The following is a 24,591-nucleotide window of genomic DNA, read 5'->3' on the forward strand; positions in this document are numbered from 1 at the left end:
AAAACTAATGTTTTACAAGCTCAAGCTAAAAAAAAATTAGGCTTACTGAAAAAGAGGGCTGAGAAATGAATTAAAATTTTAACCCAAGCACTAACAAAAACAGTAACCATAATAATAAAAAACACTGAAACTTTAAAAAATATTAAATTCCTTAGAAAAACACTGTAAGAGCTATGACTCTTTACCTTAAAAAATGTAGGGGTGGGAGAGCATGATGGAAGGAGTAAACAGAAGGGTTGAGGCTACCGTTTGTTAATGGAATCAGTGGACAAATGTACCAAGATTGGCAAGGACTGCCCCCAAAGCCATTCAAGACCGAGCAGATGCCACAGAGCCAAGCAGGAGAGCACAGGGAGATTAGGTGCCATGTGCTGCTCCCTGTCTCCAGGAGGCCTGCAACACTCAGCTGCTATTAGCCAGCAATGCAAAGTATTAAAATGCAAAGAAAAAACCCTCCATAAGAACTAACGTGACTTCTTCGTTATAGTGACATCAGTGCTCTGCCAGCAAAGTAATATGCATCTGCAGCACAACAATCATCCCGAGTATGTCTATTCTGTCCTTAACCCGGCCTCCTCCAACTCCTTGCAGAGCCTGGCTTCTTCCTTCCTCTGCCTCTACTGAAATAGACAAGGGCACTAATCCCCCATTTATTGGATTCTTGCTGCCTCTTCTAGTTTTCTCCCAAGCCTTCTGCCCAGCACAGCACCCCTGACTATCTTTTTAAAACTCCTGTCCCTGGCATCTGATGACCTGCAGTCACCTGCCGGTAATCATGATCTCTCTTTCCTGTTTCGACTCGTCTTATCCCTCAGATGTAGGATTTCTCAAGGTTCTGTCTTTGGTTCTCCCACCCTATTTCTCCTACCACCACTCATTGTTTTCCAGAGCAATCCCATCTGGTCTTACAGTTGCACTGCCCTAGCTAGAAACCTCAGTTCCCAACCACCTCTCCACCTCTTCAAACCCATGACGCAGGCACTCAACATGCCTGATTTCTCATTCCAAGTTTTGCTGATAGCCTTCTCCTTTCCATTAAGGATAACTGTATTGCTGCTGTTGTCGACAGTTATATGAAACACCAAACACCGTGTCATATAGATCTCCAGGTGTTCTGCATGAATGAAAGCATTTCATCATCATCACAGCCCTAGGAAATAGTTATTACCCCGTCTTATTGGTGAAGAAACTGAGAATCAAGAAGTTGAGGAACTCACCCAAGATCACACAAACAGCAGGGTCCAAACCCAAACCTCAGGTTCCAGTGGTGGGCTAGTGACCACTATGCTATACAGCCTCAGGTACTCTTGGGCCCAAGTGGTACTCATTCAAGAAATATTTATTGATCAGCTACTATAGGCAGGCCCCATGCTAGAGCTGGTATTCAAGATAAACAATACTTAGACCTTTCTTACAAGAAGCTTGAAGTCTAGTGGAAAAGGCAGAGAAATGACGGGGCAAACATGCTTCGGTGGAATTCAGACTTTGGTGAGGAAGTATGGGGGCTCCAGGAACACCCAGGCTGTGTGGGTCAGCCAAGACTTGGGTGAAGGTGATATCACAGCTAAGACCTGAGTGATAAGCAGGGTACAGCCAGCTGGAGGGGCAGTGCATGGGGATGGTGAGAAAGGAAGCTCCGATACCAACTTCCGATACCAACCAGCTTAGGACAACACGACAATACAGAGGCCTAGCCCCAAGACAGGCACCACGAGAGAAGCAGATGTAAGGGGAGCTCACTTTCAGGCACACAGAGTTTGAAACACCCAGGCAACAGCCATGCAAAGCTATCCGGGAGCCATTCCTTGTCAAGAGTATGAGGAATGTTAAGAGTTCACCCACCTCCCCTGGGGATTCTGACAAATGGTGTCATATTTCAAGACCTGCGGGCCCAGGGGTGCCTGGGTGGCACAGTTGGTTAAGTGCCCCACTCTTGATTTCGGCTCAGCTCAAGATCTCAGGGTCCTGAGATCAAGCGCTGCGACTGGCTCCTCACTGGGTGTGGGGCCTGCTTGGGATTCTCTCTCTCTCTCCCTCTGCCCCTCCCCCCAGCTCTCATGTGCCCTCTCTCAAAAAAGAAAGAAAGAAAGAAAGAAAGAAAGAAAGAAAGAAAGAAAGAAAGAAAGAAAGAAAAAAAAAAAAGAAAAGAAAAGAAAAGAAAAGAAAAGAAAAGAAAAGAAAGAAGAAAAGGAAAGGAAAAAAGAAAAAAAAGATCCGCGGGCCCAATGTCAGCTTTATTAATGGCTGAATGAGGGCCCAACAACCTTCCAAATGCAGGGCTTCCCCTGACCTGTGCAGAAGAACACAACTTGGACCTGATGCCCCTTCTTGCCTTCCATCCACAAAACTATTGCTTGGAACACAAATGTTCCGGCCTCAAGTCTATGCATGCAGGCCTCTGCAGGACCACAGGTATGCAGTGACACATCCTGCCAGCCAGCCAGAGAGAAAAGGAGTGGTGGACCAGTCTCCCCGCCTTTCACCTGTTCAGCTCTCTTCCATCAACAGGCAGAGAGAAGTGTTTGCCCTACTGCTCCCTTTCCTGAGGAGACAAACAATCTCTCTCTTGTGGAAATACTGAGGGAAATGATAAATCAGACCCTCTTCAACAAAAATAAGGATTCTGAGCACAGCAAAAGTAGCAGAAGGTCATTGTCATTGCCTCTGCTTTCTCTTAAACATCTATAAAAACCCAAAAAACAATGGAGTGGGAGTTGGGAAGGATGATGAAAAATGTCTGACAATTTTTTCCATTTATGGTTTACCTTCCTGAAATCGTATCCAAAGGCCTAGGTTTTCTAGCTCCACAACCGAGAACAAACAGCTCCTTGGCGCTATGTCAGGTGGAATCTACCCACCAACCTCCCTGGGAGGAACATCAAGACCTTCCGTCCCCACTCCATGACTGATTTTAAATGGGTCCATCTACTGAACATTGAGAGGAGTGAAATCTTGTGAGGGGCCTGGAGCACAGGAATCACGAAGGTCCTGGAAAGGCAGAGCTTCACCAGAGCCAGGCATTAACCCAGGAAAAGAGATGAGGAAAAAAATTTAAAAAATGTTTTGTGGTAAAAAATTTAAAAACCCAACAACTAAAGATGAGATTTAGAGATACAAAAGCCCCTCTTTGCAAGAAACTATTTCACTTTCCCTCAGGAAAATAGTGTAAGGCTTAGCAGCTGGAAAGCAGAACAAACCTTTGCTATTTCTTCAGACTTTTCTAAGGTAACAACTTGGAGACAATAACCCATGAAACGGGAGCCTCAGCAGCTCCCTTTTCCTCCATATATTAAAGTAGGGAAAAACTCAGTATGGACAATACGCCCCTGTCTGAAAGTTCTGATTGTCTGAAATAAAAGCCAATGCTTGAAGGTTGTGGATTACAATTACTAGTACAAATGGCAGTCTTCCCCTCATGGCTCACTATGTAACATGTACCCAACCAGGATGTGGCAAGGCAGGAAAATGTACTTTTAGCTAAGAGCTCACTGAAACTCCAGCTAAAGTTCCTTTTAAAAATATATATCTCATATTTTAATATTAATACTTCCCTACCCACAAATAAGAAATACAGTTTCATCCTAATTTTGCAAAGAAAAGCCTGTATGAGTCACATGGACTTAGAAGGTGCTGCCACTCCAAATGGAGACATCTGTTCTAGGATTTTGCCCGTTCCCATGGTTGATGGGACAATATGGTCCCTGCTCAGCTGGCTCCCCAGAAATGGACACAGGCCCAGGAAGGCTAAGCATCTTGATTCTCCACCAGAAGAAGGGTTTGTTCATTTATTCAATTATACAGATATTTATTTCGCATATCTCGTGTATCACTTCCCAAAAATCCTCATCTCATGTTCTGCTTCTGGGGAACCAGACCTGAGACACCAGGCAAACTTCTCCCAGAACAAGGGAGTTAAAGCACTCTAGTATTCTCCTCCTTGGTCTCCCTCTAGGTTACTTGCTCTGGAAAAAGTCAGCTGCCATCTTGTGAGGACACTCAATCAGTCCTAACAAGCGGCCTACGTAGCAAGGAATTAAGGCATCCCACCAACAGCCATGGGGGAGAGCCATCTTAGAGGTGGATCCTCCAGCCCCAGTCAAGCCTTCAGATGACTGAAACCTAATGAGAGACCCTGAGCTGAAACCACCAGATTAGTTTCTCCTAAATCTCTAAGCCACAGAAACTGTGAGATAGTAAATGTTAGTTGTTTAAGGCCTCCAAAAACACCCACTCTAGTAGGTCTGAAATTTGGTGGAATAAAGGTGAACAGTAGAGAAGAATAAGAAAGCCAAAGCTGGAGAAAGGCAGTGGAGTGGATCCCACATGGTCTTAGAGATCACTGTCCCAGATGGTCTATTCACCACTCAGCACCATTCCCCACTTCCAGGTTCTTCCCTATGTTGCAGGGGGTAAAAACCTGGGAAGAACATTTATAAAATCTCCTTTCAATAATGTTCCTTGTTGACTCTGAGAGTCACTCACATGAAACCAAGAAGGTGAAAGAAACAAGCTATGTTACTGTTCCTCAGAAACAGGTGGGAAGAAAAGCATGGGATTCAGCAGTCAGAAGATCTTAAGAGTGGCCTCAGGCATTTTCCCACAAATCATTACTTAGATGCTACAGGTAGCCTGAGGTCCTCCAGCTGTTTCCTTTAGTTCTTGGAATGTCTTAACATTCAGAAAATTGTGGCAAACCTGACTGGTAGCCTTCCCTTTTCTTTCCTCCTCTAGCACAGATAATTCTTTAAGTACCTGATCCCTTAAATGAAATCTCTTCCAGTGTGAAATACCTAGAGTGGTTTCTGTTTTCCCAATCAGACCTTGGCTAATACGTCCATGTTGAGGATTTGGAGCTTAGCCTTACGGCCACAAAGTGTGGTGGGGGGGGAGGGACACTGAAAGATTTTAAGTAGGGAAGTGATAGGACTAGATTTGCATTTTAGAAAGATGATTCTGAATCCAATGAGTAAAATGGATTAGAAGCAACCCCTAGTGGGCAAAGGCAATTCACTTAAAAAAGACTGAAAATGAAAACAAGACAAGAGGTGATGGTCACTTAAACCAGTTTGGTGGGAGTGGGGATAGGCAGATTTGAGAGATATGTGGCTGGAGACTGGATACATCCTTGGTGATTGATGGTATGTGATAAGTGAAAGGAAAGAACAATGACACATGGGAGCCAAATTTTGATCTTCAACAATGGATAAATGGTTGGGAGGAAATAGTTTAGAGCAAGAGAAAAAGCAATAGGGCAGCATAAAAGCTGAATAAAATTAAGCAGATTCATCACAAGCAGTGCTAGAACAACCCACCTCTATCTTCTTACAGCAGTATCTCTCAAATAGGGGTTCCAGGGAACACCAGTTCTATGAATTGCCTAGACAGGGATAGGAAAACTTTTTCTGTAAAGAGCCAGATAGTAAGTATTTTTAGTTGTACAGGCCATTTGGTCTCTGTCTCTTCAATGCAAATGTGCAACTCTGCTACTGAGTATTAAAGCAGCCAAAGAAGACAACATAATGAATGGGTGTGACTGCGTTCCAATAAACTTTATCTACAAAAACACGATGGTGGGACAGATTTGTCTTGTGGGCCTTAGTTTGTCAGCCCCTGGCCTAGAGGAAACAGAGTATCCAGATAAGCTTAGGGAACATGGCATAGTCTATCTCCCTCCTAGAAATTCACAGAGTACACAGCACATCACACAAACTCTGAAATCCTGTGAGGTAAAGGAAGCCACTGCCTTTGCTTAACCCAGCAGTTTCCAAACTGATTTGGCTCCAACTTCTTATTCTCATGTAACTCCTATCAACATCCAACAAAACTAATGTTCTGTGGAACATGCTTTGGGAAACAATGACCTACAAACTGGATTTTAAGGAACAAAGGAAAAATATTCCATTTGACCCAAATGCCAAATGCCACATTCCACACCTAATCCTTCCAGAGGAGCACTGTGCAGAGTGGTTGGCAGATCCAGCTCCAGGGAGCCTCTGCTAGACCCCCTTCCCCAAGAGTATGGAGGCAGTGTAAGGACGGGGTTGCTGCCTGGCAAGAAAGGCCTCCCTTCGTTTCTCCCTTCCTCCCTCCTTCATTGCAATAGCAGCTGTTGCTGCTGCCAACTACATCTCTGCATGAACTTATTTACTGGGCTTCCTTTAAAAGCTCCTGGACACAAACACAATAAAATCATTCATTATAATAGTTAAAGCAAAGGAACACAACACCGATAAATTATGGATTTTTAAAAGTAGCTTAAAACAACATGTCCCAGATTCCAGTTCCACCCAGGCAGGCTAGCTTTGCAAAGGTTTCATAGTTTCCATCTAAGTCCATGTGCTCATTACACCTCTTACCTGGGCCACTGTAAAAACTGCCGTGGGTCTTTCTCTAGCTTTCAGGTTTTTTCCCAGTCCAATCCACCCTGCACACACTGAGGAAATAATTTTGTAAAGCACCTTTCCTCATCAAAACACTTTTTCCTCAAATCTTTTCAATTGGTCCCTAGGCCTATGGCATAGCACCACAGGCCTTAGGGACACTCAGCCAGTTAAAGATCTGCTATCATCTGTCTCCAATTTGCCTCTGCATCATAACTACATTAGTTAGCCCATATAGATCCCACTCCAGGCACATTAAGTATTACCTGAATCTTCAAACAGACCAGAAATTCCTTCCCAATTCAATTCTGTTTGTTCTAGACCTTCTAAGCCAGTGGTTCCCAAATATAGCTACACGGAATTATCCAGAGAATTTTTATAAATTACAGACTTTTAGATACTACCCCAGACTTCCCTAATTAGAATCTCCTAGGGGTGGAGCATTAGAAACTTCTATTTTAACAAGCTCCCTGGGTAATTTTTATGTAGCCAGTCCAGACCAACTGGGGACCATCGATGGCCCAAACTCTTCATTGAAAAAATGAGAAAACCAAGTCTCCAAGGTCCTGTTCTGAAAAGGGCCACAGGTGCTGCACCAAAAACTAACTAGGCTTAATTGTTTTCTTGTCCATTTACCGTGGAGGGAATAGGGGTGTCTGCCATATGGTTTCATAAAATAAATAAATATTTGAAGCTGGGCAAAATCTTCAGCAGTAAGACTTTTGTTTAAAAGTCAAATTTGCAGGGTGCCTGGCTGGCACAGTAAGTGGAGCATTCAACTCTTGATCTCAGGGTTGTAAGTCTGAACCCCATGTTGGGTGTAGAGATAACTTTAAAAAATAAAATCTTGGGGCACCTGGGTGGCTCAGTTGGTTAAGCGGCTGCCTTTGGCTCAGGTCATGATCCCAGGGTCCTGGGATCGAGCCCCATATTGGGCTTCCTGCTCAGTGGGGAGCCTGTTTTTCCCCCTCCCTCTACTGCTCCCCCTGCTTGTGCTCTCTCACTCCCTCTGTCAAATAAATAAAATCTTTAAAAAAGATAAAGTCTTAAAAGTAAATAAGTAAATAAATGTCAAATTTGCAACAAAAAAAGAAACAGTGGGGAGGGGAGGGGAAATTACAGAAAGGTGATCAAGAGGTACAAACTTCCAGTTATAAGATAAATTAGTAGAGTTATAATGCACAGCATAGTGACCATAGGTAACACTGTTGCACAATATATAGGAAAGTTATTAAGAGAGTAAACCCTAAGAGTTCTCACGACAAAGAGAAAACTTTTCCCTTTCTTTTCTTTTTTTGGGGGAGGGAAGGGAAGTACCAGAGGAGAGGGAGAGAGAGAATCTTAAGCAGGTTCCACAGCCAGCCCAGAGCCCAATACAGGGCTTGATCTCACGACTCTGAGGTCATGACCTGAGCCAAAATCAAGAGTCAGATGCTCAACCGATGGAACCATGCAGGCACCCCTTCTTTCTTTTATCTATATGAGAAGATGGATGTTAGCTGAACATATTGTGGTAATCTTTCACAATATATATAAATCAAACCATCATGCTGTACACCTTAACCTTATATAGAAATGTACATTATTTCTCAATAAAACTGAGAAAAGAGACCAAATCTCTTTTTAAAAATTAAGTAGCCTAGGGGCGCCTGGGTGGCTCAGTCAGTTAAGCATCCAACTCTTGATTTCCACTCAGGTCATGATCTCAGGGTCGTGGGGTTGAGCCCCGTGTCAGGCTCCGATCTCGACAGGGAGCCTACTTAACATTCTCTCTCTCCCTCTTCTTTTCCCTCTGCCTCTGCCCCTCACCCTGCTCATGTGTGCTCCCTCTCTCTCTAATAAATAAATAAATCCTTTTTAAAAAAAAAAAAAAGCAAGTAGTCTATTGCAGAAATAATTGCTACGGTGTGGATAATTGGTGAATTTATTTTATAAACTTTGTAATACTCACGCTGAGAGATTAGAAAAAGAAACTCAAGTTTCATCTATCACCCAAGAATCAGGCAGATCCCAAGACTGGGAATCACAAAGGCAACAGCTAAATTCTAGGCAGATGAGCAAATGATTGTGCTATGGCCTCTAGGGAATCTCCAGCATCCTATTAGTATTCTAAATGTCACTTGATGCCTACTTTTCACCTGACCTCTGTGTCTGCTAGATAAGGGCACATGAGAAAAAGGCACGTGGTCATATCCAGGCATAGAAGATACAGAACCAACGGCCCGCAGCACAATGGCCACAGCAAAGCCCATCAGGCCACAATCAGTTTCAGAGACAGGGTCCAAAAAACTGAATTTCTCTGCAAGAACGATTGCCAAAATCCATGACCCAAGTCACCTATGAGAGACAGAAACGGAGCTGGTGTGTAAGCACTTGGAGGGCACGATCTATGTTTTGCTTCACTGTCCTTTCCCTGATGCCTAACCTGAACGGCAGCACATAGCAAGTACTTGAATCAATGTGTGGAATGAGCTAGTAATGAATTCAACACTGTTTTATGTTCCACTGGACAAGTCAAGAATTCATCCTACCGTAACTGGAGCCACAGGGCACATCAGTTACAGGGCAGAGGCTCTGGAATCTATCCAGGGTTTGCACTTTCTTGGTATACAAACGGGGCATGTACTAACATCTCTGAGACACAGTTTCTTCATCTGCACAAGGTGATAATTCACCTAAATCCTAGCATTTGTAAAGATTAGGCAAAATAGCTGGCTAGAGTGCTAAGCACAGTAACACAGTAGTCACTCAATAATGGCAGCTACTATCATAATTAAGAGTAAATATACAGGGGCGCCTAGGTAGGGCAGGGCGTTAAGCATCCAACTCTTGGTTTTGGCTCAGGTCATGATCTCAGGGTCGTGAGATCGAGCCCCACGTCAGGCTTCAGGTTCTGTGGGGAGTTGGCTTGAGAATTCTCTCTCTCTTTCTCTCTCTCTCTCCCCCTCAGCCCCTCCCCCTGCTCATGTTCTGTCTCTAAAATAAATAAATCTTTAAAGAAAAAAGAGTAAATATAAAATTGGTTTCCCAGGCATAGATTCTGCAACTGCAAAGAGCAGCTAATTCAACATAAAGGACTCTTCCTCTCTTGCCAAAAGATGAAAACCTAGACTGAGAACATGCTAACTGCAGTTTAGAGTATACACAGGTCCCATAAAGCAGGCTATCCACAATCCAAATTTGTGCCACTGAATATTGCTGCTATCAATATTGGAGGAAAGAAGCTTTTAAAAATAAAAGCCCTTTCAGATTTCATGGTTGCCTCATCACAGACATCTCAGGCAGCTTACACTGAACATCTCTGGTAGCCCCCTACAGCTGGCCAATACAACATTGGTGACACCCAGGGGAACACTGACAGAGGAGCTCAGGGACAACTGCGACAGAAGTGGATAATCAGTAACTACAATGGGCAACAAGCCCCTGGATACAGCAGTCACATAGCATAATCCCTTCAGGATTTCTGGAAGGCACAGGATTATGGACAATATCCATGAAACAGACTTACTGTGACAATTAAAGGACCATGGATGGGTGCTTTATTTTGGTCTAAAAGACAAATATTTTGACTATGACTGGGATTTTGTTTTTCTATTTCCAATTTCTACTAATAGAACAGAAATCTGAGTCAAGTCTGAGCCCCACCCTCTATTCATCACATACCTAAAAGCCATATGATAATGCTCTCTGCAGAGTCAACATAGACTTCATAGTTAAGGGGATCTATGACAGGATTCTCTTGAGATTCATGTTTCCCACTGAATAAGGCTGAAAAAAAAGGTGCCATATGCATGCCTCTTGCCATATCAAACACATGCTTACTAAACAGGCAGCCACTACCAACACAATTCAAAGACATCTGGATATTAGGCCTTTAGAAATCTCTTTTGCTGGTCCCCCAACCCTGACATATATAGGCCTGGCAACAATAGCAAAAGTATATAAAAATTTCAAAGTGTCTTGAAGCCCTAGCCCTAGCCTTTCTCGATCTTTTACCACACTTAAAATCTTCAATTCCATTCCCAGTTCTGTTATTCTGTATTAGTGATGGAAATATTTGAACATCTTTTCTAACTAGTGATAGCTGATAATTAGACTGTGATTAATGTTCGCTTTTGGGTTGACACAGCCCTTCCTGCATGAGCTATGTCCATCACAAGAAGGTGGCTTCTAAAAATTTCAATTAGAAATAGCTGGTTAGAGAGGGAACTATAAAAATTATTTAAGAGTTAGGAGCCAGTCACAAAATAAATCCAGTACTGATGAGGATATAAGAACTGGAATAGGAACACTGTTGATGGAATATAAAGCAGTACAAACACTTTATAAAACTGTTTGGCAGTATCTACTAAGGCCTATCCTATGACCCAGCAATTCTTTTTTTTTTTTTTAAAGATTTTATTTATTTATGTGACAGCCAGCCAGCGAGAGAGGGAACACAAGCAGGGGGAGTGGGAGAGGAAGAAGCAGGCTCCCAGCGGAGGAGCCCAATGTGGGACTCGATCCCGGAACACCGGGATCACGCCCTGAGCCAAAGGCAGACACTTAACGACTGCACTACCCAGGCGCCCTGACCCAGCAATTCTACTGTAGGCATATACCCAAGAGAAATGAAAACATCCATCCACTCAAAAACTTGTACATGAACATGCATAGCGGCATGATTCATAATTGCCAAAATCTGAAAACCACCCATATGTCCATCAACAGTGGAAAACAGTGATATCTTTGCATATACAATGGAATACTATACAGCAATGACCTATAATTATACACACTAATATGGATGAATCACAGAATATATGTAAGCCAAAGAAGCCAGACACAAAAGTATATACTGCATGGTTCCACTTATATAAAGTAGCAAACAGGTAAAACTGATCTACGCTGTTAGAAGTCAGAATAGTGGTAACCCTAAGAAGGGATAGTAACTGGAAAACAGCATGAGATGTACTTTCTGGGGTGCTAGTAATATTTTGTTTCTTAATTTGAGTGCTGATTATACACGTGTTCAGCTTGTGAAAATTCGTTCAGTTGCACATTCAACGTGCAATTTTCAATTGGCATGTTATACTTCGATAAAAAGTTAAAAAATAAATCCAGTAGCTAATTTCCTGTAATGTTCTTAAAGTGCCACCTAGTGGCACAAGTTAAATGTAAACAAGAGGGGAGTTTCACCTCTAGCGACTTCAAAAATATGGTCCCATTTCTAACAGCACATTCTGGGATTGGGCTGCAACAGTGCCCTAGACTAAAAACAAACGAGCAGTTCCTGTGTGACATACAGAACCCCTGACAGAAGGATTTAGCAGCAAGTGAAGCTGTCTACTACAGAGCACACTAGTACCAACGAGCTGATGATACACATCACCTCCCAACCCCACCTGCCATCAGCTAACGGTGGGGGTATTTACAACACAGACATGAGGAAAGGCTACAGAGTGGGGCTTTTTCTTTTCCCAGAGGGAATATTTACCAACACACCATGAAGTGATATGTATATAATTTGCTGAACAGAACACGGCATTCAAGAGGAGTTGGAAAGAAAGAAAGACTTTATCCTGTTTTTCCTGGACAGGTTTCTTTCCCTCTTTCTCACCTTAAAGGCAAGGCCTTAGTCTAGTTTCTTCTGATTATGTCTGAGAAACACAAAGTTAGGAAGGCCTGCCCACAGCAAGCCTTCGAAGCTGCCAAATGAATAAAGAATATTTGCTCAAGGTTTTGCCAGTAAACTGTGAAAGAGCATCTTGGTCAGATAAAGGCCCTCAAGGCAAAGCTGCAAACTATAGATATAGGTGTCACGATCCTTGAGTTAGGAGATGGTGGGTTAAAAGGCTTATGAGGAGGCCTACCTGTCTTTCCATCGATTCTCCTCCTTCATGTTTCCATTATTTACAAGAAAAGGTGATGATCTGGATTTGGAGCTACAGGCTGTAGTTTGCTGACCCCTGACGTAGGCAGAGGGCCAGCCCGTGAAAGGTCACAAGAGCAGGAAAGAACACCATTCTACTGTAAGTGGTTTAGTAAGCCAGTCCAGCACTCATTCTGGGCTTAGGACCGGCCACTAATTTCTGGTTATCCTGAGTCTGCTCCTCCGTGTCTGCCAACTAGAACCTGCTTCTGTTTTGCTGGGCCTGGAATGATGATAATTATAACAGCTACTTTGCACTGAGGCCTGACTATATGCCAGGCACCATTCTAAGAGCTTTATGGATACTCATTTAATCATTATAACAACCCTATGAAAGTAGACACTACCATTATCCCCACTATATACATGATGAAACTGAGACACAAAGAGAACAAATAACTTGGCCAAAGATACAGAGCCAGCAAGAGGAAGAGATAAAATGTGAACCCCGAGCTCATGTTCTTAACTATTCTGTCAAGGTGCCTCCCTGGGTCCAACTCCTAACTGTCCTCCATTGTCCTTTCCCATGAACACCACAGCACACTTGGACACCCTTCCATCCTGCCCCACTTCCATACTTTCTCCTTCCCTGACACACAGGAGTACTAATTGGTTTTTGTCACTGTGTGGTGAGGGGGACAGAGAAGAGAAATAAGGATTCCATTGTTTAGGAACCTAGAAACCAACCAAACTGACCCCCAGGGGAAAGACTGGGGTAGCTTGTTAGTTATAGGAAATATGGCATCCAGCTATTGCCTATAATCCTTGACAATACTGCATGAGAAAATGGATTTAAATTAAATACATAACACATACCAGGAGACACTATAAAATGGATGGTGCTAGGCAGGAGCATATCGCAACCTTTGTGCCATGATAGTTCTTGGCAAGGTATGGACCTGTTGTAAGCATATTCCATCAATGGGATGAACTTACGGCACCTTCCAGAAGAATGATGCCAGCAAAGTCAGCTTTACACAACAATACCATGAACACAATACAGTAAGGGGGGTAAACTAAGAAAGAACACAAGTTACTAGTAATAGAGTAAAGCTAATTCATTAAGAGGTTTCATAACATAAAGTGTATCTCTGATAAAGATACTTGTCAACAACTGAGTTGACAACTCAATTGAGATAGGTTAAGGGGCGACTGGCTGGCTCAGTCAGAAGAGCATGCAACTCGTGATCTCAGGGTTGAGAGTTCGAGCTCCATGCTGTGTATAGAAATTATCGAAAGAAACTAATTCTGAGTCATGGTTGGATAGCATAGCATCTTTGGAGGAACTGGCACTCTGATGAAAGATAGCTAGGATTAGAGTCATAGCATTAATTCTTACTTGCTGTGGATGACCTTGAGGAAATTCCTGAAGTTCTCTGTGCCTTGGTTTACTTATCTGCAAAACAAGAATAACAATAGAACCTATCCAGCCTATGACTGTGATGAAGATTAAGTACGTATTGGTCAAGCACTTAAAAGAGCATCTGGCATATAAGCACTATATATAATTATTTATTATACAAAAGTTCTCTGCCTTTCTGTTTCCTTTTAAAAAGCAGAATAAGGACTACAACACTTGGCCTTTTGCTACACCAAATATGGTCCACTGACCAAACTGTGAAGGCTATTTTGGCCAAGATAAATGTAAGTCTGCACTGAGAAAAGCACTTTAGCATTTTCACTTAGTGTATGGCAATACTTCATATTTAGAAAATTACTGGTGAGCACGGAGACTGGAAATTCTTGCTAACTTTTGCTTAGCAAATCTGTAGTTACTTTTTGTGCTGTGCAATGGATGATTCCTCTCTTTCTCTAAATGTTTATCATTAAATTTCTAGCACCTCCTCAGAAACCTTTCCCAGCTCTCCTCTTTACAAGAGCTAGCTAGCTCTGTCACTCACTAGCTGAGAAGCTCCAAGGAACTCACTTTCACTTTCTGAACCTCAACTTGCTCTGCTGTAAAATAAAATGCAAGGACAGATGTGAGAGCATGAGCATAAAAAGTATTAAAATTTAAAAAGACTTAGACACACTCAGAAGCAAGCTCAACATTCCTGTAGGGCCAAATCCCAAAATGGTTGACCAGTCTGGGGGTTCAGAAGCAGGCAGAGGCAGATGAGAGCTCATACACAGCAGAACAACAGGTATTTAAATGCCCCCGACGAGGCAGGGGGCCTCCTCCACACTTATTTCCTGAAGCCAGAGGCTAAGGTGGTGCTGATTCACCACATGTAAAAAGCTGCAAAATGAGGATGAAGCCTGGGAAGGTGCTCGGGGCTGCCTACTTAGGGAAGGAAACAGAAGCAGATACAGCACTGCAGCCTAATCTCAGGTTAAGCCACCATCTGGTGCCACCCGCACCATCTCTGACAGGTGCACCAGACAGAAGGGCTGAACCTCAAGTATAAGAACTAGCCCTACACTTGAGGCCCATGGGTGCAGGGCTGTGGGGTGTGCTTGGCAGATACACCATGAACTGCTGGACAGGGAGGAGCTCCAAGAACTGAGAATGAAATTTCAACTCCAATTCAAAATAAGACTGCTAAACAAACTTCCAGAAGCATGAAGAAAAAAACCAATACTAAGAAGAACAGCCAAAAGAGAGAGAGAGAGAGAGAGAGAGAGAGGAGATGAATTTACTCCTGACAAAAATGAAAATAGAACAAGTTGAAACTGACTTCAAAATAATTAAGTTTAAATCCTCTCCAAGTTAAAAGTAGAAAATGCATCCTTAAAAAAAAGAGACAAGTATGAAACAGAAATTGACATAAAAAGGTAAAAGAGCCATCACTAGAAATAAAAGGTGTATTGACATAGAAACATAGCTAACTGGACTTTGAAAACAGAATAAGTAGAGAATCAAAACCTGCAGAGATATGACTAAGAATGTTCCAAATTAGAAGACATGGTTTTCCAGATGGAAAATGCACACCAAGTGTCATCTGGAATAAATAAGTTTAAGTCTATGCTTAGACACATCGCAGTGAAATGAAAATAGAACATCGAAAATAAAGTTTTAAAAGCCACCCTAGAGGAAAAATAGTCAATCCAAAGGAACCAAAAAGAGAATTCTCAGCAACAACAATAAACACTAGAAGAGAAGAAGGTAATACATTCACAATGCTGAAGGAAAATAACCCTCATTCTGGAATTCTGCACAATGCAAAATTACCTTTTAAGACAAAGGACAGTAAGAGTTTATTAACTAGAGAACATGGATGAAAAAAACTAGTAGATGGGAAAAAAAGAAAAAGAGAAAAACTACTACATGATAGATTTCAGTAAACAGTGTATTTGAACCTCATAATTGCTGAAGTTATCCTAACTATATGATTATGCAACATGACATATCTTATAAGTTCTGAGAGCATGGTGTCTAAAAGTTGCTTCCTAAGAGTCAGTTTATTCTGATGAAGCTTTGAGTGACTTTTTAAAATTCTAATTGTCCTATCAGAGAACATTTTTTCCCTTTTTCCTAAATGTTAATTGAAAGAGGAACTCTTTAAAAGAAAAACTACATAATTTTCCCACCAAAAAAGAGCTATCTGGGGCGCCTGGGTGGCGCAGTCGTTAAGCGTCTGCCTTCGGCTCAGGGCGTGATCCCGGCGTTCCGGGATCGAGTCCCACATCGGGCTCCTCCGCTGGGAGCCTGCTTCTTCCTCTCCCTCTCCCCTGCTGTGTTCCCTCTCTCGCTGGCTGCCTCTCTGTCACATAAATAAATAAAATCTTTAAAAAAAAAAAAAGAGCTATCTAAACTACTACTAATTACTTAGCAGTTTACCTCCAAATGCTTGACAGCAGACACTTGACATTTTGGACGGAAATACCTGGAGACCTTTATGGACACCCCAATTCACACACATACCACTCATGTAATCTCCCCAAAATAGAGAATGTATTTATAATAAACAAGTTATAAGATGAAATAGGTAAGTTATAAATGAATGATTTAAGTAACCCCTTTAGGCCCCTAAAAAGAGTTAGTGGAAATTCACTGAGAAGTTAAAAACCTCAAAAGCCCACTGGGAAGGGAACACCGTCCAGTAACACTGAGAAAGGAATTCAAAATCCGACCACGGCAGAAGGGCCAATCACTGTGTTCCACAGACTTTCCAGATCACCCTGAGAAGGCAGAACACCTTACTTCAAAAGTCAACTACTTTTACGTGGTACAATCACGAAACTTTTCTGTATTCAGCTGTTATCCCTCTTTTCCACTATTTTCCATATAATCATTTTAATAGATGTCTAATACCCTATTAGGCAGATAGATAATACCCTTGACCAGAGGCATCTTCTTGGACATCTGTCTGTATTGTTTTTTATTTTTATTAGTAATACTAAACTAAATGTAATCATAAAACTTTTCCTTTCTTTTCAACAGTTCTTGGGATACATTCTAATAGCATTTGTTGATAGCAGGCAAAACTATGCATGCTGTTTCAAACAGTGGGATTTATCTTTAATCTTCCCTCCACTATTACAATGCCAGTATTTCCTCACTATATCTCTGTCTTCTCCCTGGACTTATCACTACGGCAGTTTCCTCTGCCTTTTTAATTTCTCATTCAATGCCAACTGTTTGAGAACGGCTTTCAAATTCCTTTAATAAATCCTTATGAGAGGACTTGTAGAACTCTCAAGATTCAATCAACAGAGGCTGGTCTAAACCACAATTGTCTTCATGTTACACCAACCTGGGGCTCTGAAGAGCAATTTGAGTCATCTACGAACCAATCCTACAACTAGGGAACATACAGTAAAAAGCACTGCCAAAGTTAATACGGGGGGGGAAAAAACAACCTTACACAAAACAGAAACATTTTACTGGAATATTTGACCTTGATAAATTCAAAACAACATTATCTACAGCAAGAGATAAATTTATCAGAATCTGATTTTAATTTAAAATAAAGCCTTTTTGGGGAGCCTGGGTGGCTCAGATGGTTAAGTGTCTGCCTTTGGCTCAGGTCAAGATCCCAGGGTCCTGGGATGGAGCCCCACATCGGGCTCCCTGCTCATCAGGGGACCTACTTCTCCCTCTCCCTCTGCCGCTCCCCCTGCTTGTGCTCTACTGCTCTCTGTCAAATAAATAAAATCTTTAAAAATGAAATAAAACAAAGCCTTTTATATTTAACCAGAGGACACAAAAACCAATTTTTAGTTTCAATGATTTTGCTATTGTTTTCCTACTCTCTATATCATTTATCTCAACCCTACATCATTTCCTTCCTTCTGCTACCTCTGGGTTTAGCTTGCTCTTATTTTTCTAATTTCTTATGGTGTAAAGTTAGCTTATTGGTTTTGGATCCCCCTTTTTTTTTTTCATATAAGTGCTTATAGGTATAAATTTCCCCAGGGTACTGTTAGTACTGTTATCCCTGCATCTCATAGGTTTTGGTATGTTTTCCCTTTCATTCATCTCAAGGTATTTTCTAATTGCACTTGTAATTTCTTCTTTGACCTACTAGTTTTTTAACAGTATGTTGCCTAATTTCCACATGTTAGTGAATCTTCCTGTGTTATATCCATTAATGATTTCTAGTTTCATTCCACTGTGGTCACTTTGTATGATTTCAATCTTTTTAAATTTATCGAGACTTGTTTTGTGGCCTAACATCTGGTCTATCCTGGGGAATGTTCCGTGTGCACAAGAGAAGAAGTGCCTTGTGCTGTTGTTGGGTAGAGTGTTCTATAGATGTCGCTCAGGTCTAGGGGATTTAGAGTGCTGTTCACGTCCTCTATTTCCTTACTGGTCTTCTGTCCAGTTGTTCTATCCATTACTAAAAGTGAGATTTTGTATAACTGTCTGCTACTCCCTTCAATTCTACTGGGTTTTGCTTCATACATTTTGGGGCTCTGTTGTTAGGTGTGTATATTTTAATAAATTTTTTACCATCTTAATGGAGTGACCCTTTAATCGATATATGATGTCCTTCTATGTCTTGTAACAATTTTTGTCTTTAAGTCTATTTAGTCTGATGTGACTAAAGCCAACCAGGCTCTCTTTTGGTCACTATTTGCATGAAATATCTTTTTCCATTCTTCCATTTTCAACCTATTTTTAACACTGGATCAAAAGTGAATCTCTTACAGACAGCATATAGTTGGATTATTTTTTAAATCCAACTGTTTCTGCCAATTAATTGGAGGTGTTTATCCATTTAAAGTAATTCCATATAAGGAAAGATTTACTTCTGCCATTTGTTGTCTGTTTTCTATGTCTTATACCTGTTTGGTTCCTCAGTCCTTCCATCATTTCTCTTTTTATGATTAACTGATTTTTTTTCTAGTATACCATTTTTGTTACCTTCTCATTTTCATATTTTTTATATTTTTTAGTTTTTTTCCTTCGTAGTCACCCTAAGGATTGTTATAAAGTTCAAATTTGAATTAATACCAACTTAGTGTCAAGAATATACAAAAACTCTACTCCTTTATAGCCCTGTTGCCCCTTATATTATTATTGTCACAAATTATATCCTTATACATGTGTGCTCATTAACAGATTTGTAATTATTGTTTTAAGTATTTTTCTTTTAAATCATATAGAAAACAGAAGAATTACAAATCAACACTACTGGCTTTGAGATTCACCATTCTTCATTTCTTGTTGTGGCTTCGAGCTACTATAAAGTGTCCCTTTCATTTCGGTCTGGAGAACTCCCTTTAGCACTTGTTATGGGGCAGGTCTACTAGTGACAAACTCCTTGAGTGTTTGCTTATTGGGGAATGTCTGTCTCCAGTGACACTGTCTGTCAGGGTATGAAGTGCCTCCCCAGGCCACCTGTTGCCATCAGATTAGGGTTAGGAGACCCCTTTGGTCTCTGCTAAAACCATGTTTTCCAGCTAGGAAAGTACCATCCCAGGTTGTCTGCTGCCACCAGGTGAGGGACAAGAGACCAATTTCCAGATTGGTCTCTGATGACACGAGAGGGAGGGACATCCATGGTGTTTGAATGGGGTAGAGCAGGTGTTGCCAAAAGGTTTCCATCTAGCTTATCTACCTTTGGCTAGACAGTAGACTTTTCTCAAGGGCTTTTTTTTTTTTTTTTTGGTCTATATTTGTTGGCAGTTTCAGTTTGCAGGCTTCTCCAGTACTCAGTCCAGGATATATGGGAGATTTTTTTTTTTTTTTTACAACTCAGGGAACTCACTGCCATGCCATTACTCAAGTCCTAAGGCCCTAGCCAGTCCACTTTCCTGTTTATATCTTTCAAAGTCCTCTTTCTGTTTATTACGTCCAGGACTTTTAGTTGTACTTAGCAGTGGGGGGAAATAAGGAGAAATTAGTTTAAATCATCTTGTCCTCAATTGTGTTTTATGATGTTTCAACTATATTTGCAACAAATTTTTTCTTGGATAGAGGAATACAACACAGAATCAGAAACCTTAAGCACTAGAAGGATCTATCTACTCTAAGCTTCACATTTTATAGAAGAGGCAGTAGGTCTGTGAGACTAATCTGCTTACTTCCCACAAAGCTTACAGAGTAGTGAAGCTAAGAACCAGAGCACAGACACATTCATATCGTGCTCTACAGCTTTCAGTATGTTCTTTCATCATCACGAATGAAGGTAGACCCTAGGCCTAGACCTTCTTTCCTTAATTACAGAAATACTCATTAACATACTGTGATTTTTAGCTAATCTATAGCATGCACTGTAAGACAGAACAGGGTAACACTCTGGAACAAAAGTGAAGGTGGCATCCTAGGTGATAGGTTTGTAAATTCTCTTCAGAATAATTACGAAGTTTCTAATACATGAATACATAGAAAAATACCTCTATAAAAATACATATACTAAACTTAAATACGATGAGTGAAAATTAGGATGGTGTATATATCTTTGAAAGCTCACAAATATGCTTTATCTACATAGCCAATATATTAAGGTGATTCGATGAGTAATGTGCATTACATGAGATTTGATGTATGCCCACTGAGTTAATTTGATCAAGAGAAAAGCCGTGAAATGCTAGAAGTGATGACATTTCCATACTGTTTATACTTAAAGAATGTTTTCTTACAGATATTTAAAGTTGCCAATGAGATAGTACTTCATTTTACTCTATTAAAAATGATTTAGTATGTGTTTAAAATGGATTGAGTATGCATGTTAAACTTTAATCAAATTTGCATTTTAAAAATCTATTAAATAATCCTGGGAGAAACTTACATAATCACCAGTAATGCCCCCCCAAAAGGCCAAGAGAAAAAGAGTAAGTGTGTGTGAGCTCTAAAACTCTTAATTTCTTCCAGGGGAATTTACTATTTTGTATCACCAATTAATACATTAACTTACAATAAGAATACCTGAAATAACAGGATATTATACTATAAGGACATTTTCTAGAATAGCATAGTGTCAAGTATTTCGGAAATAGTTCAGGGCCTAGAAACTGCCATTTGAGTTTAAGTGAGCTCGTCTTTCCTTCCGAATGAAAAGAGGGTAGGATCATATTTAAAAAGTTGTGTCTAAGAAATTTGGCTTTGAAATGGAACAGCAAGCTCAGCATATTCCTACTGGGTTCAGTAGTGCCTCAGGGACCTCATTCTAGCCAGATGACAAAGTTAGATGAAAGATTTGCTGTGTGGACTATGGTTTCCTCAAGGCCATCTGGGTTCATGGCTAGTCCTTCACAATAGTACACACAGGACCTGAGGTGCACAGTGGCTAGTCCCTCCAGCAAAACCATCCCATCAAGCCCTCTAACCCTGCTGGAGTCAGCCATCCCAAGAACTGAGACTCCCAAGGCCATCCATCAGGATCTGGGTTCTTGTCCCCACAGGGTATGGGTACATCTCCTAACCTGACTTCATGCCTCCCACCCTCCCCAACTCAAGAAAGACTTCCACTGTGCGCTGTAAGAACTCAGGGCATGGGGGGCCTGGGTGGCTCAGTCATTAAGTGCCTGCCTTTGGCTCAGGTCATGATCACAGGGTTCTGGGATCAAGCCCCGCATCAGGCTCTCTGCTCAGTGGGGAGTCTCCTTTTCCCCTCTCCCTCTGTCCCTCACCCTACTTGTGCTCTCTCTCTCTCAAATAAATAAATAAAATCTTTAAAGAAAAAAAAAAAGAACTTAGGGCATACCACTAACAAATCCTGTAGATTCTCAACTTCATCTCTGAACATTCCTCCTCTTGCCCTAATTCAGTGTTTCTCAATCCCAGCTACACTTCAGAATCATGTGGGAAGCTTCGTAAAACTCCCAATGCCTGGGCCTCCCACCACACCAAAATCTCTGGGGGTGGGACCCAAACCTCAGCAGGTTTAAAGCTCTCCCCCAGATAATTCCTGTGTGTACAATGTGAGTACCACTGGGCTAACTTACACCCTGTGCTCTCCCGTCAGGGGCTGCTCCCCCAACAGAACTCTCTTGTCAGGGGGCCCTCCTTTCCCTAAGCTTTGGCACCACTGGCCTCAAGTGGGCAGGCCACTGGCTCTTCCCTGCCACATCCAACCACTAAATCTCTCTCCCCTAAAATCTAGCTTTCTAAATTTCAGACAGTTCCTTGAACACATGGGGATCTCTTGCATGCCTGCCTCCTTGCATTTGCTTTTTCTCTATAGTAATGCTCTGAACCCCTCAGCCACCTGAAAAGAAAAGTTCTCTTGTTTAAAACTCATTTCACTGGTCACCTTAGCCCTTCCATGAAGCCCTCTTGGTCTAAGCTTAAAAGTATTGATCTAATGCTTCCTGCACAGTACTTTCACCCTACAGTTCTATTTTAGTACTCATTGCATTGCAAGTGAGAAGCGCTTGCTGTTATAAGGTAAGAAATTAGTGGTATAAATAGGAAAATTCTGAGCACATTAGTCTACGGGGAGCCCCAATTCATCAAATGTAGTGCTAATATAAAACTGAAAAGGTTATCCTTTATACCAAAAAACCTCTTTTTTAAATAAAGATTATTGCCATAAGAAATGTGGCATGAGATCAATACTATTAAAGAGATTTGATTATTGGAGTACCAAATAGGCCCTTAGGAGAGAACTGACCTATGGGACAAGCACCAACTCTGTGGATGGAATTTTACTCAGTTTATATGCATACCAACAGTGAGCTACTAAGTTTAACTCTCATGTTAACACTGCTCCATATGAAACAGTTAACTCTAACTGCTCTTTAGTCATTTATGTTATGAGTCAATCTTTTTTAAAAAATTAATAAATAAATGTGTCACCTCTTCTGAGCTGAGCCAAAATACCATGACCTGGTCTCTAGCCTGTCCTCAAGAAAACATGGAACACAAACCATTTGATTCTTTATATATTCACTTGGTCCCTCTTGATCTTACCTATAGCATGAAAAATAAAAAGATCTGTTTCTTTGAATTTATTCCTTTTCCTAACTCCAGGGCCCCATTTGTATAATTTACTCCAGATGTCCATATCACACTGGTTCTTAGTATAAGTAAGGGCCAGCTAAACTGCATTTTATGCTGAAAATATATACCTCATCTCTCTCACTTGATAAAAGTAGAGATATACTTCTAGCGTATATAGAAATGATCTCTATATACCTTTGTGGACACATCTGCAAATGCACAAATGCTTTTCTCTTACATACTTAAAACCTCAAAAGACATCACTGACTGGCCACATAGTTTTTAAAATAGTTGTTCCTTTTTAGGGAACAGAATGTTTTCTTGTTTATTATAATCTAGTCTTAACCATTTATCAAGTTAAATAATATGAAAATTTTAAATCCAGGGCCACCTGGGTGGCTCAGTTGGTGAAGCATCTGCCTTCAGCTCAGGTCATGATCCCAGGGTCCTGGGATCAAGCCCCACATCGGGCTCCCTGTTTGGCAGGGAGTCTGCTTCTCCCTCTCCCTCTGCCTCTCTCCTTGCTTGTGTGCTCCCACTCTCACTCTCTCTCTCTAATAAATAAAGTCTTTAAAAAAAAAAAGAAAATTTTAAATCCAAAACCTTTTTATCTTAATCTCTTCTCAGAGCTACTGATAAATTTAAGATTTAAATTATACCAAGTTTCCTTGTTTCTCCCCAGGCACTAAGTTTAAGCCTCATAAAAAACTCTCTGAGGTTAGGCGTATATATTTTTTTCCAAAGTCAGGTTGATTGTCCACATATAACAAGGAACACTCAAAAAAATGTTTAACAGAGCAAAAGAAGAGCTCAAAGTGCTTAAGTTTGCTGTAATAAAGCTTGTTGTGAAGTGGTAAAAATGACCTCATGAGAGAGTAAGCCAGAAGGAAAAGTAAAGCAAATAAGAAAACACAACAAATTGAAAACATGACAACTAAAAATCCGAAGCTAACGTGTGGTAAACTTTCTTTTTCAGTTTCAACTCTTCTAGGGGAAACTACTGGCCTAAGATATAAAAATTTAACTTTAATCACATAATATAGAGAGGAGGTGACAAATGAAAGCAGTTTGGAAATATTCTTACAAATATCTTAAAGCTGGTGGAGAATAATGTTCCCTAACAAAGCCCTCAGGGGATTGTTAAGTCTTGTATAAATAAAGAGGTGAATGGTCACACACACACTACGAAATTGCACGCTTTACCAAAATTGACCAGGTTTCCTTACTATAGGACTTCAAACCCTTTAATGAGCCCATACGCACTGTGAATCTCCACAAGTGGGTACTGAGGCAGCAGCCTGCAAATTTGTATTACCACAGAGCCCTGTTAATATCTCCCAGAAGACCGCTTTATCACAAGCAGTTTGGGAAAAACTAGAATACACAGGTGCCCCATCCACGTGGTTAGGTGAGCCTTTCCCAGGGCCATTAGCAATTTGACACTGCACAACGACTAAATACAGTCACATGTTCAGTACCCAGGATTTCCTCTGGTGAATGTGTGTGTCCCACTCACAGTGGAGGAAAAGGGGAGAGTAGGGGGAGGGAAGTGGCGAAGGGATTTTCTGCCTGCATTTCTTACACACCTGTTTCTGTAGTCTGAAATCTCCATAGTTAGGCAGCTGAGTTGGAGGCTTGGGCTGAGCACTGCGCTCACTGTTTACATTGTGATGGGAAATCTGGTAGACAAAGAAGCAGTCTCATTCATTAACAGTGACTTGAGAATTCCCAGCCCCCCATCAGATCCTTGGTCACTAAGACCCCAAGTAGGCAGGAAGCCCACCTCAAGCAGGTCAGATGAGGACTGCTGATAGCAGCAACACATTTCACAACCAGGAAGTCACTCCTGTTACTTGTACAGTAGAAGATAAGGAGGTTGATCACAAAAGCCCTTTCAGGCACGTCTGCCATGCATTCATCCAGGTGGTACCCAAGCCCTTGTATGAGACCAGCAGCTGGTAGATAAC

The 24,591-nt window shown here is 41.3% G+C and overlaps 1 protein-coding gene across 1 annotated transcript in view; it reads right to left on the reverse strand.

Moving 5' to 3' along the window:
* Positions 1–24,591, reverse strand: part of REPS2 (RALBP1 associated Eps domain containing 2) — a 219,323-nt gene that overhangs the window by 31,188 nt on the left and 163,544 nt on the right. The window lies entirely within an intron of this gene.

This window comes from Ursus maritimus (assembly GCF_017311325.1).
Source record: "Ursus maritimus isolate PB19 chromosome X unlocalized genomic scaffold, ASM1731132v1 scaffold_X1, whole genome shotgun sequence".
In the NCBI taxonomy this organism is placed as follows: domain Eukaryota; kingdom Metazoa; phylum Chordata; class Mammalia; order Carnivora; family Ursidae; genus Ursus; species Ursus maritimus.